The sequence below is a fragment of the Hetaerina americana genome, unplaced genomic scaffold (genome assembly GCF_022747635.1).
Source record: "Hetaerina americana unplaced genomic scaffold, ioHetAmer1.1.p SCAF_7, whole genome shotgun sequence".
In the NCBI taxonomy this organism is placed as follows: Eukaryota; Metazoa; Arthropoda; class Insecta; order Odonata; family Calopterygidae; genus Hetaerina; species Hetaerina americana.
The window spans coordinates 37,611,184-37,625,732 of NW_027287316.1; the positions used below are offsets into that span (position 1 = coordinate 37,611,184).

General features: G+C 38.8%; 1 protein-coding gene across 1 annotated transcript in view; it reads left to right on the plus strand.

Annotated features, from left to right (window-relative positions):
- The window catches only part of Spec2 (CDC42 small effector protein Spec2), a 178,787-nt gene that overhangs the window by 88,552 nt on the left and 75,686 nt on the right, over positions 1-14,549 (plus strand). Inside the window, exon 2 of the mRNA XM_071595002.1 lies at positions 6,960-7,004. The gene's annotated coding sequence lies outside the window, so the exon portion shown is untranslated. The remainder of the gene's footprint in view (positions 1-6,959; positions 7,005-14,549) is intronic.

The following is a 14,549-nucleotide window of genomic DNA, read 5'->3' on the forward strand; positions in this document are numbered from 1 at the left end:
CATCGGAACGCACAAGCCCTTCCACCACGTCAAGGTCGTAGTCCGGGGAGGGAATAATCGATTAAAAGATGCATATTTCATGAAATAAAAATGTCTTATCTTCCGTGCAAAAGGGAACCACATTATCGTGCATAAGGGTTGAAAATGTGTGTCACTTTAATTTAATCGATGTTATTTGTGAAATTCGATCGAAAAAATTGTCAGAATGTTCACATATATAGGTTATTTCAAGCTCAAGGAGATGTTTTGGGCGCGTGAATTTTCAAACTTCTTCATCTACAAAATACCCTGCCAGCCTCCGCAAGGAATTGTGGCAGGGGGTGTAAGGTCACCACCCGTAAAAGAGAACAAAACCACATGCAAACCTTGTTCGCGAACACATTTAAACAAACCCGCCTACTGCTAATTAAAATGAGTTTTTATATTGGGATAAAATATTTAAATGATTAGCATTTTTGGTTTTATAAGTTAACGTGTAAACAAATAAAGTTAAGAGGGCATTAAAAAAATGGATTAAAAACCCTTAAAAAAATTCAAAAACACAAATAACAGCTAACTGGATCAATGAAAACCTCACCAGTAGGACATCTCTAAGAGAAAGTCCAAATAACAAATTACCGTCCCTGTCACAATGAAAGTATTATGTTTACAAGCAGCATTGGCAGGTGAACGTTTGTTTGTGCCGTGTTGCCCGGGAGAATTGCTTAATAAATTTGTACGTTTATTAAAATAATCATTTGCTTCTTCTTATCAAGAAAAATACAGGATGTAATGGAATATCTTATTAAACCATTTCCTACACAAAATAATATTTGAACGTGGATATTGGACATCGTGGGCAATAACATGTGGCAATATTTTTGGATATGCATTGTATTTACGCTAGTGTTTTCAAAATTAATCATTGAATTTATGCTGTTACAATGAAGAATGTTGATTAAACAATTTAAGTTAAAAACCTATTTTTTTAAAGTGATGGAAGGAACATTTTACTCCTCGTATTATTAAGGCTTTCTGTTAGCTTGATCATTCACATCCTAATTCCTAAACTTAGTCAGTCCATCTGATTTCCTGCCATCTCCTTCATAACTACATCTGAGAACTCTCCAAATATTTACGGCCTCACCTTCCTCTGTTCTTCGTTTCTCGTCCAAAGATTAGGATATTTCTTCGTTAACGCCCAACCAAATCGTATTGATATTGTGACTCACCAGATTATGAATACTCCATTTATTTAAGTTTTCAAATTGTTCTTGTTGCAACCCGATATAAAATAATGTAAATTTATGCGTTCAAGTTTTCAAATTTTAATTTGTTGCGTAACCTCATATAAACTAGCGTGATATTCTATTCGTTGAAGTTTCCACTCTGGAATTGTTGCGTAAACACATGTACATTAGCGTGTAAACAAATTTATCCTAGTCAAATGGGCGTGATTTTTGTCAAGATTTTAAATACCGCATTCCCATTAATATTCATTATATTGAAAATTCAGATTTCCTTTTGGTTTCAATTATGAATTGCATTATCACGTGTGTGGATTATAAAAAATTATGAGTTAATTTCCCAACTGATAGAAACTATTCTTAAAATAACACTCAAGTTTGAGGAAATATCCGTTATTTATAATTAATCAATATCAATTGAGAGGTAAATAAAAAGCATAGCAACACTTATGTAAATGAATTGAACGGTATTTAATTGTTTATATATTTCCGTGATCTATTATTAATCAAATATCTTCCTTCGAGATTGATTTGAAAAAAAAGAAACGGATCATGAACGAATTTATAACTCAATATAAATGCACATCAAATTAGTGGCTGTGCTAATTATCTGCCCCACGTACAGAATTCATAATGAAAACTTCGTTGCAATTTTCCACAGTTAAAACTTTATTGCCGACCATGGTTTCGATACACTGTATCATCTTCAGGTGATACAGTGTATCGAAACCATGGTCGGCAATAAAGTTTTAACTGTGGAAAATTGCAACGAAGTTTTCATTATGTCTCGATTCCACAATATCACGCCTGACTCTTCACTTTTCGTACAGAATTCATCTTTATAGTGCTGACGACTCTCTTGGGTGGAATGACGCCATCAACATAGTTTAGAAAGGATTATTCATGTTGTATTGTCAGTACGGGCTTCTGAAACATTTATTTTTCTTAATAATATTTTCCGCTCATTGTATTATTTTATGAACATCATTATTCTTTCCGCTTTTTAGAAAATAAATAATTGATGAAATAATGACGCCGTTTCCCAGTAAGAGAAATTCAGTTAGTAACGGAAACAATGTGTGATAGTTTTCATCGTTAAAATTTCAGACCGTAGATTGAGAAGTGTGGATATAATTGCAAAATAATGGTAGCGAGTACAAGTTGGCAGAAATGGGATTTAAACCCTAGGATATTTCCCAATTCTGGCAGTCTCCCTGCTTCAAAAATTCTTACGCAATTTGTTTGACTTTTGTGTTTCCTAAAAGACTCGTCATCAGAGCTCTGGTACGGATATTAACATTCCTACCCTTCGCGTCTATCCCTTTCAGGGTATTACAAAGTGAAAAGCCTTTTTTTGTTAATTCTTACCATTCTACCTTAAAGGTATTTTCGTGCTCATTTCTCGTCAGTATTATTTACACATTTAATACGCAGTTATTCATCTGCATCAGCGTCTTAGCCTGCAAGCCGCGACGAGCGCGTGTGGCAGGGGGTTCTACTCTGGGCCTCTGTTCCAAGGGTGATCCGAAACTAAAGAGTATCGTTTGCCGGGAAGAATTCTCCGTAATTCCTGCCCTTGGTCCAAATTATTTCCGTTTGGGACGTTGGTTTAAGTTTCTGTTAATGTAAAATAGTAAACAGATGGTAAATCAGAATATATTCTGGATTGATTTAGGATGGACTCGAAATTGTGGAACCTAGCCATTAGCGCGAGTGTGACGTTGAGGACTTGACTTTCATTTATTTGTTTTATTGAGGATTAGCTTAGCAATCATTTACTCGAGCATAAGTTGAATTATCAAAATAATTTAAGTTAAGTTAATGCTTCCGTTGGGATGTGCAATTTGTAGGATAAAGGTCGAAAACCATTTGATTCATTTTTTTTTATTTTCTCCTCAAAAACGTTTGCGACATAATGGGTCAACTGGTCGATTCCTGACCCAAGATTGCCTCTGTTGAAATTGGCGCTGTCTTTAGGCACCGACCCTGAGGTCATTTTCCTGACCTTATCACCGCCGATGAAAAATGGGGAAAAGTAGCATCCTCCATATGTTACTTTTCTTTAAGGAAATTCCATGAATCCAGATGGCGAACGAACATGTTTGGGAGGGGGGGGTGGGGGATGGAAGACGGTTTTATGACGCTCAGCGACGAGGAATCGGAAGTCGACCGAAATAAAGCGGCGTTCGCCGGAAAAGGAGGGGAGATCGCGGATGGTATGAATCACTCGCGTGTGCTATCCCGGATTTGTAGAGCTGAAATGTGCGAGAGAAACGACTAGAGGCTGGAACTGAACTGGAGACGATTTTGCGCTCGGACGAGGCGAATTGAGAAATAAGCGGACTCATGGATATTTTCCCGAAGACATGATTGGTAATCATTCACTGTAAAATCCGCGACTCCTTTGTACAGTCTGCGTTTACAGAAATCCCGTTTTTTCCTATTACGCAGACAATAGTCTGTCATTACTGTTATCTTTACTTATTAAACGTGTTATGATAAACTGATTGGCGTATCAAAATTATTAGAGAATCTAGGTTTGAAATCACTCACGGAGCGGAGATTAAATTACAGATTAAATCTCTTGCATAAATCGGAAGGATGTCTCTTTAGCAATGATGTTGAAAATGTATTATTACCCCCATCGCACCACGGTAGGAGAGATCATGCAAATAAAATTAGAGAGATCAAGTGTAGAACAGATAGATTTAAGATGTCATTTTTCCCACGGACGAAAAGGGATTAGAATAACGCTATCTTACCACGCTATGGATGGCAAGTATTTTGCATTAAAACTTGCCTGGTGTGTAATCACCCTCTGCTACACACCCTATCGGCGGCTTGAAGGGTACCATATATGTATATACGAGAATATATAAAATACTATATTTAACGACCAATCAGGATTTTTTTGTCAAAGCGATGTAAGGACACGCTCACGGAATCGACGCGTCATTTTTGTTTACTTGACACATATCATTATTGACTATAACGCGTGTAGTGACTGCGTCAATCAAACTTTCGTGAATTGTTTCCTGCGTTGCCAACATGGCGGATTGCGTGCTTCTTTCTAGCAATTTAGATCAGATATTCTTATGGGAATGGTGGCTTAGGATTTGGTATCAGAAAATGTACAGCACTGAAGTTTTGAAATAAATAAAAAGGTTAAGAAAGGCGTGACCTTTATACTATATTGGATTGAGTTAAGAATTTCTCAACAGGCCAACATAGTTGGGGTGTTCCACTGACGTCGAAACTTTCATGGGGAATTCACATTAGAAGAATATACGGGTTAATTTCAAAGAAGCTAGATGTCATAAGACGAGTTGTAGGAAAATGCATTGAAAAGTTGGGTGTTACTTTGCTTTACTTAGGCCGCGTTTGAAATAACGCGTCATCTGGTATCCGAGATAGAAAACATCAAAGATTCAGACAAGGTTCAAAGAAAATTCGTAAGGCTTATCAAAAATTGCTTCGAGGAGGGAGTGAGCGTGACTAACTGGGTGGTTTGAGGGAACACGCTGTGGGATCTGAATCATACTAAGAAGACTAAACTTAGTTCTTTCACGTACATTTTGTTCTAGGTTTCGACTTAACCAAGTCATATTCAGGAGAAATACAAAAGACGTAATTGCTTTATCCCAATCGTAATTATATGTATATATATATATATATATATATATATATATATATATATATATATATATATATATATATATATATATATATATTAATCACAAAATCAATTTGTTTGTTTATTTGGGGACGCATCACGCCTAGACGGTTTGCAGTAAGGGTTTCTATTTTTTTTCATAAATAAAGTAAAAATTCACCCAGTAATATAGAGTAAATCTGATTTGGATATACTTTCCTTGAAAATGTTTAGATCGGAAAAATTATTCTTTAAAAAACAATTCTATGCCATTTTTTGCATTTGTCTATTGCATGTTAAAAATACATTATTTCAAACAAATTTGTCTTCAATTACATTCTGAACTTTTTTAGGATCCCAGTTCATAAAAATTCACATGATATAGGTTTGCATGTTCCAAACATGTCAACCGATACGAATTGCTGTGGTGTCCGAGCTTGCGAGAGTTTGCGGCTTAGGAAACAAGGTGAATTGATAGCCTCCCCATTTGACGGAATTGGCTTACCAACAATGAAGTAAATCAACAGCGTTTCAGGATAAACCTCCATCATTCGCTCTGTACCGTAGCGCAACCCAGCAATGACCAATAAGCATCCCCAATTGAAAATCTCATGAATCTACAAGTCAGCTGCAATTTCTCAATTTCAAACTTTTCAGACAATCGTCGTTGTACGCCATTTAATTGAGGTCAACATTCGGATTTGATGAATCTTATGTTGGTAGTATTGCAGCAATAAATACTCATTTTCTTTGTTATTCGTCCTTGTATATGCCGAATGAACAGCCTGATATTCTTTTAAAATAGGTTTTCTGTAGTTTAAGCCTCGATGTTAACGTCAGAATTCCCCATTTTTTCAAGCTCATTTAAGTCTTATTTTGAACGTATAATATAAACATGACTATATTACCATTTAACGTATAGTCATTGTACATTATAGTAGTACTTGTTGTAGTTATAGATGCAGTATGTTCTGAAATTAGTTGATTGAAATTAGGCGTTAGTTGTTCTCACCAATTCAAGAAGTTGAATTGTTCGTCATAAATTGTCTCTGCACTGTGATATGCCATTTTGCACTCAATATGGAGAATATTAATTAAATTGACAAAGTTATTTCATCCATCTTTCGGTGAATTTTGTAAGGCATTACAATAAGGACAAGATTGAGACATTAATTAATGGACACAACCATACAAAGTGAAGAAGATGTTTCAGTCACTGCTTCTACGGTGTGGAAAGCATAACATCTCTCCGAAATGACTTCACCTTCGCCCATCGTTAGTGGTTAAGATTAGTCAGAGGCTGTCCTTGTCTGACTCTTTATATTTCCTTTCCTTTTTCAGATGTGGAAGAATTTGTTTGTCGCCATGATTCACTTCCTCTGTCTCCCCTGTCTAGCTATGGCCTTCCTGTCTCAACGTCAGTTTGTTTGTTTATATCCGTCGTCGCACAACTAGCGATATTCCAAAGTCCTAGTTTCTGTATTATACATGGTTGGGTTCGTCGAATTAAATCGACACTATAAAATCTGCTTTGGAAAACGTACTCTATCAATTGTTGTCAGTTTGAACGGCCTTTGCACCGCGCGCATTGAAATCCTTAAATCAAATATCTTCATCGTTCACTATCATGTAACTTATTTAGGTTCCGTTACGAGGTTTTTCAGCCAATCGAGGATAGGAAGTTTGCGGACGGATGCGTCGCGAATCTCTTCCACATGATTCGGCGGACTGACCTTCGCACCGCGCGCGTCAAAACCTAAAATATTTACTGCCATATTTATTTCTATTAAGTACCACGCTGCCTTGATTGTTATTCTACTAGCGTATCCCAATTAAATTATTCGCATTTTTCTTTCAAATTATTATTTAGGGAAAGCAGACGCCATTTGTTTATTTGGATGTTTGTTGAGCATTCGTTGTCTTATTATACTCTCCATCTCAATTATTTTTTCGTACACAACAATTTGTAACAAGTATAAAGTGTTTGTACAACTTCGCAGAATGTTTACCTAAGCTTGATAATTACATGAAAAAAACATTTAAAGTTTGAATATTAATCATGTCTTTTCTTCAAATTTCAGGAGGTGATTCTGCGTTCTTCTATATATTGAGAAACATCGCAACAGGTAAAGGACTTTGAGATTTCTAACTTATTTATAACTCTTATCAACGACCTTTTTTGTGTTTGTTTCTGCGAGAGAGTAAGAGTGATGATAGATAATGCTTCATATCTATCACAGTGGTGTTATAAATCCTACAGATAATACGCACATGATTTCTGGTTTGAATTGCTCCTTAGAACCACCAAAGTAAATAGGAAAAGGCTTAAAGTTGAAAGCTTTCCAGGAAGCTGCGAACAGATTTCTCTCGGGAAAGGTATTCGTTAAGGTTTATTCATATTCGGTACCTTGGGACGCAGACTGAGGTTTTCTACAAAATTTAGTCTGAGGACGTATAGGATCTGTCGCGTGAATAACTTGTATTGTATAATCCTTTGACACGGAGCAACTTCTTGGAAATGGGACACGACAACTTGGTAGGGCATACGAGTTTTGTAGTAAATCACATCTCATATCCCGTTAAGACATGGATCTTGTGGAAATTCCTGCTTCTTGTGCGTTAAAAGATTCACTGGTTTACTTATTTTAACTCCTATTTACATCTCTGTGATGTTGTCATACGTTTCCGCATTGTTTGTAAGTTCACGCTGTAGCGTTCCTTTGTTTATTGGAGTGTGATAACTTCACGTTAATAGCCATTTAAATCATTAATTTAGTCGGTATACAAAGTTATCATTCGCCTTTAAAAATTGCGGTATTACAGGCCGTAGGCAACAATCGGTGAACGATGTTTGTTTTGGAGAAGTCCTGACGTAAACAAACATCGAGACAATTTGAAAGTAACCGGCATCCAATGCCATTCCAACGGTCGCGAAACGCGGCGCGTGTTGTCCGAATGTGAGTTTTGATTGGTTGATTCCCTTCAATTGATTTATATGTCCAAGTATCCTCGAGCCGAATTCAGAATGATATATTTGATGTAAGTAGAATCATTCAATCAGTTTCAAGTTCAAAATGGTTGGCGTTACGTTTTAGTTTCTTGCTCCATATTTCTTGAACTAAATTTAGGGGAAAACTTGACCTTGTGTGTTTTTAGGGGCTGTTTACAAAGTCCCAAAGTTGATGAATTTCTTGTAGTAAACGCGCCAGGACTTAGGCATATATAGGCAGGGCAATTTGTTTCTCAGGTTAAATTTATGCAGCGATATTTTGATGTACAACTTCCAAAACACTACGGTGTATTATTTGTGATTGAAAAAGGTAAAAATTACTGCTTTATGAGCAACTTCAGGCAAATAATAAAGAAATATATTTGTGAGAGCATCTGATTTAGGATTCAAATTACCCCCATTCCTCATCGTATCTAATTAATCATCTTTCATCACATCGTTAATCACTGGCGTAATAAATGTGCTACCAAATATTTTTGTAATGATTACTATACTCTGGATATTCATTTGGTGCAACCTCTAGAAAATTAAGATTAAAGCTGTGGTAATGGTCTGCCATCGAAGTAGGGAAGATAATCTCCATGTAAGACCATGGAGATGTACTCTGGAAGAAAAAAGATGGATCCTCATCTACGTAATACCCCTCAAGGGCGTGAGGCGATGGTGCTAGGTCACCTGCCATACATGCACAATCATTATATCTACGCTAATAGTATGAGATGTAGTGAACAGAATTGTAATAGCGAAGAAGGATTTCTTACAGACGGTTGCTAAGATGTAATATTTAAGAAAAAGGGAATAAGTTTATATAAACCTAGGTACGAAGTTTTATTTTCTATGGGTGTTAAACGCTGTCGATTGGAGGAGCTGGCAAAAGAATAATGGAGGCCGTGGAAATTTGGTGATTGAACGAGTAGTTATAACAATTGACCCTACGTGTCATGGAACCTAAAACACGTAATAGGACGTTATTTCGTAACTGTTAAATCATGAGTGACGTCATGGTGTATTATAGTTTTCCCGAGTATTGGATTTATTATACACACAATACGCCACTAGCCGCCGCATGGACGTATGGCGGTGAGTTTTAGCACACCACCCATATGACTATAAGCTCATGCAATCAAAAAATATATGTTAGTTAGTGTTTAAAAATAGTCGTATACATACATGCTTTAAAACTTAATGCATGTGACTGTTGTCTGATAACTAACTCATTGAATTTTGGTCACAAGTTAATTTAAAGGGCGCTTTGATTCTATTATGATTGTATATCGTGCGAGGGAAGAAAGAGTATTTGAATCTATCCGTTACGTTGTCTATCTCCCTTATTTTATCCGAGTGATCGAGTCTACCATGCATCCATGGCGCTATGATAGTTCCCTCTTTGTCGCAAGAAAACTCAGGTGTTACCCATCTTCCTAAAATCAGCTCTCTTCGTGAACCAAGGGGCTCCCAACTTTATTCCTATTCGGGATTTTTCGATTCCCTCATCATTCGTTAAATTTTCCTCTCCGTCTTTTTTCTGGTGACCCATGTCTGTCGATGCGTCTGCAAGCTGGGAAATCTCATCTCCCTCTCGTGATTATCGCCGGAAAATGCACAACAAGGGCGTGAGTCAAGGAAGAGTGCACGCTCGGACGCAGATAAGGCATAAGCCGCCGCCCCGTTGTTTAGTCACGGATCACGAGAAGTTTAAAAGAGAGGGAGAATTCTCTCAATGATTGTTATTTTTTTGTAGGAAGAGTTCTCCGGAGTGCGCATGCGCTGGCTTTAATCACTAAACGCCCTTCCTAGTGGCCCTTATCTCCTTATCCATCACCAAGCGGCTATCCCCCCAAGAAGTGGTTCCTAACCCTTCGTTCCCTTCCTCCCCTCTCCACATCTGATGTGAGTGAAACGGGTGACTAACGACACCCGTGGGTGAGGAACGGGACTGAGCGGGGGAGGGGGGAAATAATGGGTGAAAGGGTAACCTAATGACTCTTCGTGGAAGAGAGGGAATATCAACGGAAAACCCGAGATTAGGAGCGATAAATCGTGGCGCCAGGCCGATCTCTGGGACGCCGTGGTTTATGTAGAGGAAGAGACGGTATTAGTAGCTAGTACCTGCTTAAACGTTCTTATCTCTGGCAATTCATTGGATGTTGCCTCATAGTGTACTTACGCAACGACTCCATGTTTTATTTTTAGTTTCAATCACTCGCCGTCCATTCTTATTGGCGTGAGAACATTCTTAGCCCGTAAAATATTTCTCCAAATCTCACCCAAGAAGCCTCGTACAGGATAGTTGAATGCAACTGACGTTGTGACCTCTGCCATTTTCTATTGGAATCGGCGTGGACGATTCGCCTCCCGTCAAAGTAATCGTTCAGAATAATACTCGAACATTACTTGGGTGCCTAAAGCAGTGGAATGGAATCAACCAATCAGAACTCACATTCAGGCAGCACGTGGATATGTACACAACTGTTGGAATGACAATGCATGATTTACATCTACATAATATCCCGAAAGCCGCCGCAAAGGCGTGTGGCGGGGGGTGTTAGGTCGCCACCCGTAAAAAGGAACAATACCACGTGCAAAATCAACACATACATGCAAAAGTACACCCACAGCGGCGTACACACTCATGCAAAAATCCCTTCATGCAACGCTCATGCAAACACATACACCATAAACCAACAAACAATTGTACCTCAGGATGCAGCATGAAATCCATCCAACAACGCGCAAGCCAGAATATGAAAAGCAAGAAGGCGAGATTCCACCACCGCATGAGCATGCAACGCAAAACGCCCTCTTCCCCAAGGACAAAGGTAAGGAATGTTACCCAACGCTGTAGGTAGCGGGAGGGTGCCCATAGAATGATGATTCTATCGGCTCTTTTTCAAATCGTTATGTTGTTTGTTTACGTCAGGACAGCTCCATAATAAACAAACTGTATGCCGATTGTTTCCACCTCACCAAAAGAATATATAATTCTACTTTCAGCGATCTATTAGTCACAATTTCTGACCGAAAATAACCTGTGCACATGCTGATTGTCTGTTAATATTAATGAATTGTGCATGTCGTGATTATTTTCCTAGAGCATGTATTAAAGTCTCTTTTTTACTTAATTTTCTTTCCTTTACCACTTGACATCTACTCTTACTGCGCTTAATTAATTAAGTTAATAAATTCCTTCTTACTTCAGCTTGCGATTGAGAATTAAAACTTTCAGGTTCACTTTTTGTTCATGAATGAAGTACAGAATAATTCAATGGGAAGAAGTTATGAAAAAAAGAATTGAATGTAAACCTTTTTTTCAATACGTGGCCGTCTCGTGGCTTTCGGCGATTTTCCTTTTTTTTAAAAAAAGAATGTCGGTTGATCAAATTAAATCTTCTTTACGCTCATTCGCGGAAAGGAAAATTCCTCTCGCAGTTCCGCGCAAGTTCGTTAACGTGAAAGAACAAGGACCACCTTATGTCTGCTGGTTTGGGGGATACGGTGCAAAAGTGAACCTCTCCTTCAGTTTTATGAGGGAAGTTAACGACGACCATCTTGGTTCCCATGTAATGAATGTGTGAGGAGTTAATAATTGACGAGAAATAGGTCATTAAACCCTCCACAACACTTCGGATGTTGCCATCCGCCATCTTGCCGTTTCCTGGAAAATCTCGAGTCTTTTCGTTGGAGTGCACATCTCAAGAGTTCTGTATGCTAACGGTTCAGTCCGTCATAATACTGTTACTTGTCTCTACTGTTGTTCTCTCCCGTACTACATTGCATTGTTGAATTATTTATTCCCGGGGCGATTGTTTACCGAGTTGATACAGCGGAAGATGACCCTGAAAAGTCATGTTTGTTGAAATGGTATTTAGACTACGATGGTGAACTTATTGTACTCAGTACAGAATGAGATAGATATAGGTGATTCATATTGGAAACTGAAACATTCAATGCATAAAATAATGTTTCTTCCCCATTAACAAATTAGCCTTTGCCCGTCTCCTACGATCCTTTGATTATTTGTCATTACTTGTTTAGTATGATCCTTTAGGAAATTTAACCATCTTTATTGATTCATGGCATGATGAATTTTTTGTTTGGCTGTAATTTATATAGATAAACAAAGGTAATGTGATTTTCTAGAAAGAAAAAAATGCTAAGGTTAGCATTAAAATAGGAGGGCAAAAACTAGAGCTGGTAGATGGATTTAAATATCTCGGAAGTGTTTTGGACCAAAACAGTCTTAAGTAGTAGGAACGTAAGGAGAAGAATTGCACTAGGCAAAGAGGCTTCCACAAGGAGGGAGTTGACGACAGAGACGTTGAGCAAGGATGTTAAGAAAAGGCTCGTCAAAACTTTGATGTGGAGAATAGTAATGTGTGGCGCGGAAACATGGTCACTGAAGCAGGAGGATGGACGTAGATTGGAGGCTTTTGAAATGTGGGGATGGGGAAGTCGAAATTGATGGAAAGGAAAACAGATGAGTAAGTGCTAGCTATGGTGGGCAACGACAGGTTATTGTTGGGGAAATCATATAGGGGCAGGACAGATGGATGAAGGGCGTATTAATCGGCAGTGGGATGTTGAAGAATTATAATTGAGGGGAGAATGTCAGTCAAACGAAGAAAGGCCAGGAATAGGATAGTTATGTTGGACGGGATGAAGGGAGGAAGGAAGTACACAGAGATGAAGAGGAACTTGTAGAGTAGGACGTTGGGTTGTTTTGTTTGGAGAAACAAAATATGTATTTGGTAGTTGTTTCCATCCAAAGCCTACCTTATCCAGTAGATTACTTAATTATATATATATATATCGCCGAAAACAATTTTCATATCCGTTATGTAAACAATGTTCAAATCGGGGCGTTATCGTCGAGCAGCCATTGTTGACAGACGAGAATCACTGGTTGATATTCGTCAATCCACGTGTGATTTTTAATAATCTAGGCCTTAGTTGCTATTTCACACATCAGTAATGATTCCGACGTCATTAGAATGCCTAAAAATAGTCTTTGTACTTTGCCTGGTGGTTAAAGATTCCTTGGAATCAATTGGCGGCTATGTGCATTTCAGAGCAGGTTGCTGGAAGGGGCACTTCACCTCTTATTACGTCCGCGTTCGTTCCAAGAAGGCACTGTCATCACATCCCCCCCCCACATGCTTCATCCAGGAATACTTTGTTTGGACCCATTCACTCTGTTGATAGTTCAATTATCCGTAAGGTCACGAGGCGAGTGGTGCTCTGTGACGTTCAACTCGTGATCGTGAGTGGACTCCAGTTGCGGTTGAGTACGCAGAAGACACTAGGAAGCATCAATGGAATCTATCTTGGGTTGCAGTCAGGTGGATAAACCCGATAAACAACCGGTTTATCCGAAGGTCGCGGGTTCGATCCTCTCGTTGGAGGATGTTTATTGTTTGTCATCGCGTAATGGAGTGACGTTCGTTTCTCACAGGGACGTAGACAAGTTAGCCGAGCTGTTCGACTTCTCGACGAGAGGTCCCGCGTTCAATTCCGTGTGGTTCTTTTATGCATTCTGAGCTTCTAAAATCTGTGTGATTTTTCCGGTTTATGAAATGGACGGAAAGGATAACAAACGAAGAATTTCAAGGCGTAGTAGGGGAATGGAGACGGTTGTTGGAGAAATTCGAAGAAGATAGTACAAATGGGTGCAGGAGATACTGTGGAATACTGAAGACTTATTCGTTATGGAAGAATTCCGGGAAAGCGAGGTAGATGGAGGAAAGGGGTAGGGAGTTTGGATGAAATTAAGGGAGATAGGAAGTATTCAAAGCTAAATAATGAGGTAATTGTATAGAATGGTAGTTATCGATAATTTGTCTCTCGTCAGTTCTTGAGTAGAGTATGGATCCGATTGTTCGCCTCACTCCAAGGACACCCCTCTATATAAACGGCAGTAACTAATCAACATAATAAGATATCAACAAAGTGCTTGAAGGCGGTTATTCGGGAAGTTATCGTGGACACAACGTCCCCAAGCGGATTAAAAAATGAGAAATTGGAAGCGCAATATAAAAAAGTTCGGGAACTTTTTTGAACAGACCTTGTAATGTGTAGTGCCAGGGTCTGTCGAAAATCCATCCTTACCCTGTAGACTACTGCCAATGAAAACTGGAATATTCATGAAAGACCCCTGCTAAACCGGGGCGGGAAACTCCCGCCGTTTGTCCTGAATGTGTGAATTTCTTAAACCACATAGAGCTTAATATGGCCGACCACCTGAGGTCTGATTACCGAGGTGGAGTTTTTAGTTCAGGTGAGAAATGTCACTAGAACGTGGAGCATAGTACAAGAACGAATCGCCCTAAAAATCCAACTTAATGTACAAAGTATCTCGGTATCAAAACGGTGGTTATTCGTAACGTGTTGTATGTTGAAGTGCAGTTGGTATATACGGCTGATAAAACAGGCTTGCAGTCGCCACAGGAAGTTTTTGATGCGAGGGCGATATCCTGATCGTGACCCAACCCAGTCATGGCCCGAGGAAACTGCCATTAGCGCCCAGCACCGCAACGTGTTAAAAAAAGTATTTCCACTGCCGTCCGTGCACCCTCGAGAGCCATGAGGACTCTTCGATCTCACACCCCCTTCAATCCATCCCCTCTCCGGTGGATCTCTTTTAAAGGGCTGACGAAGGACGAAA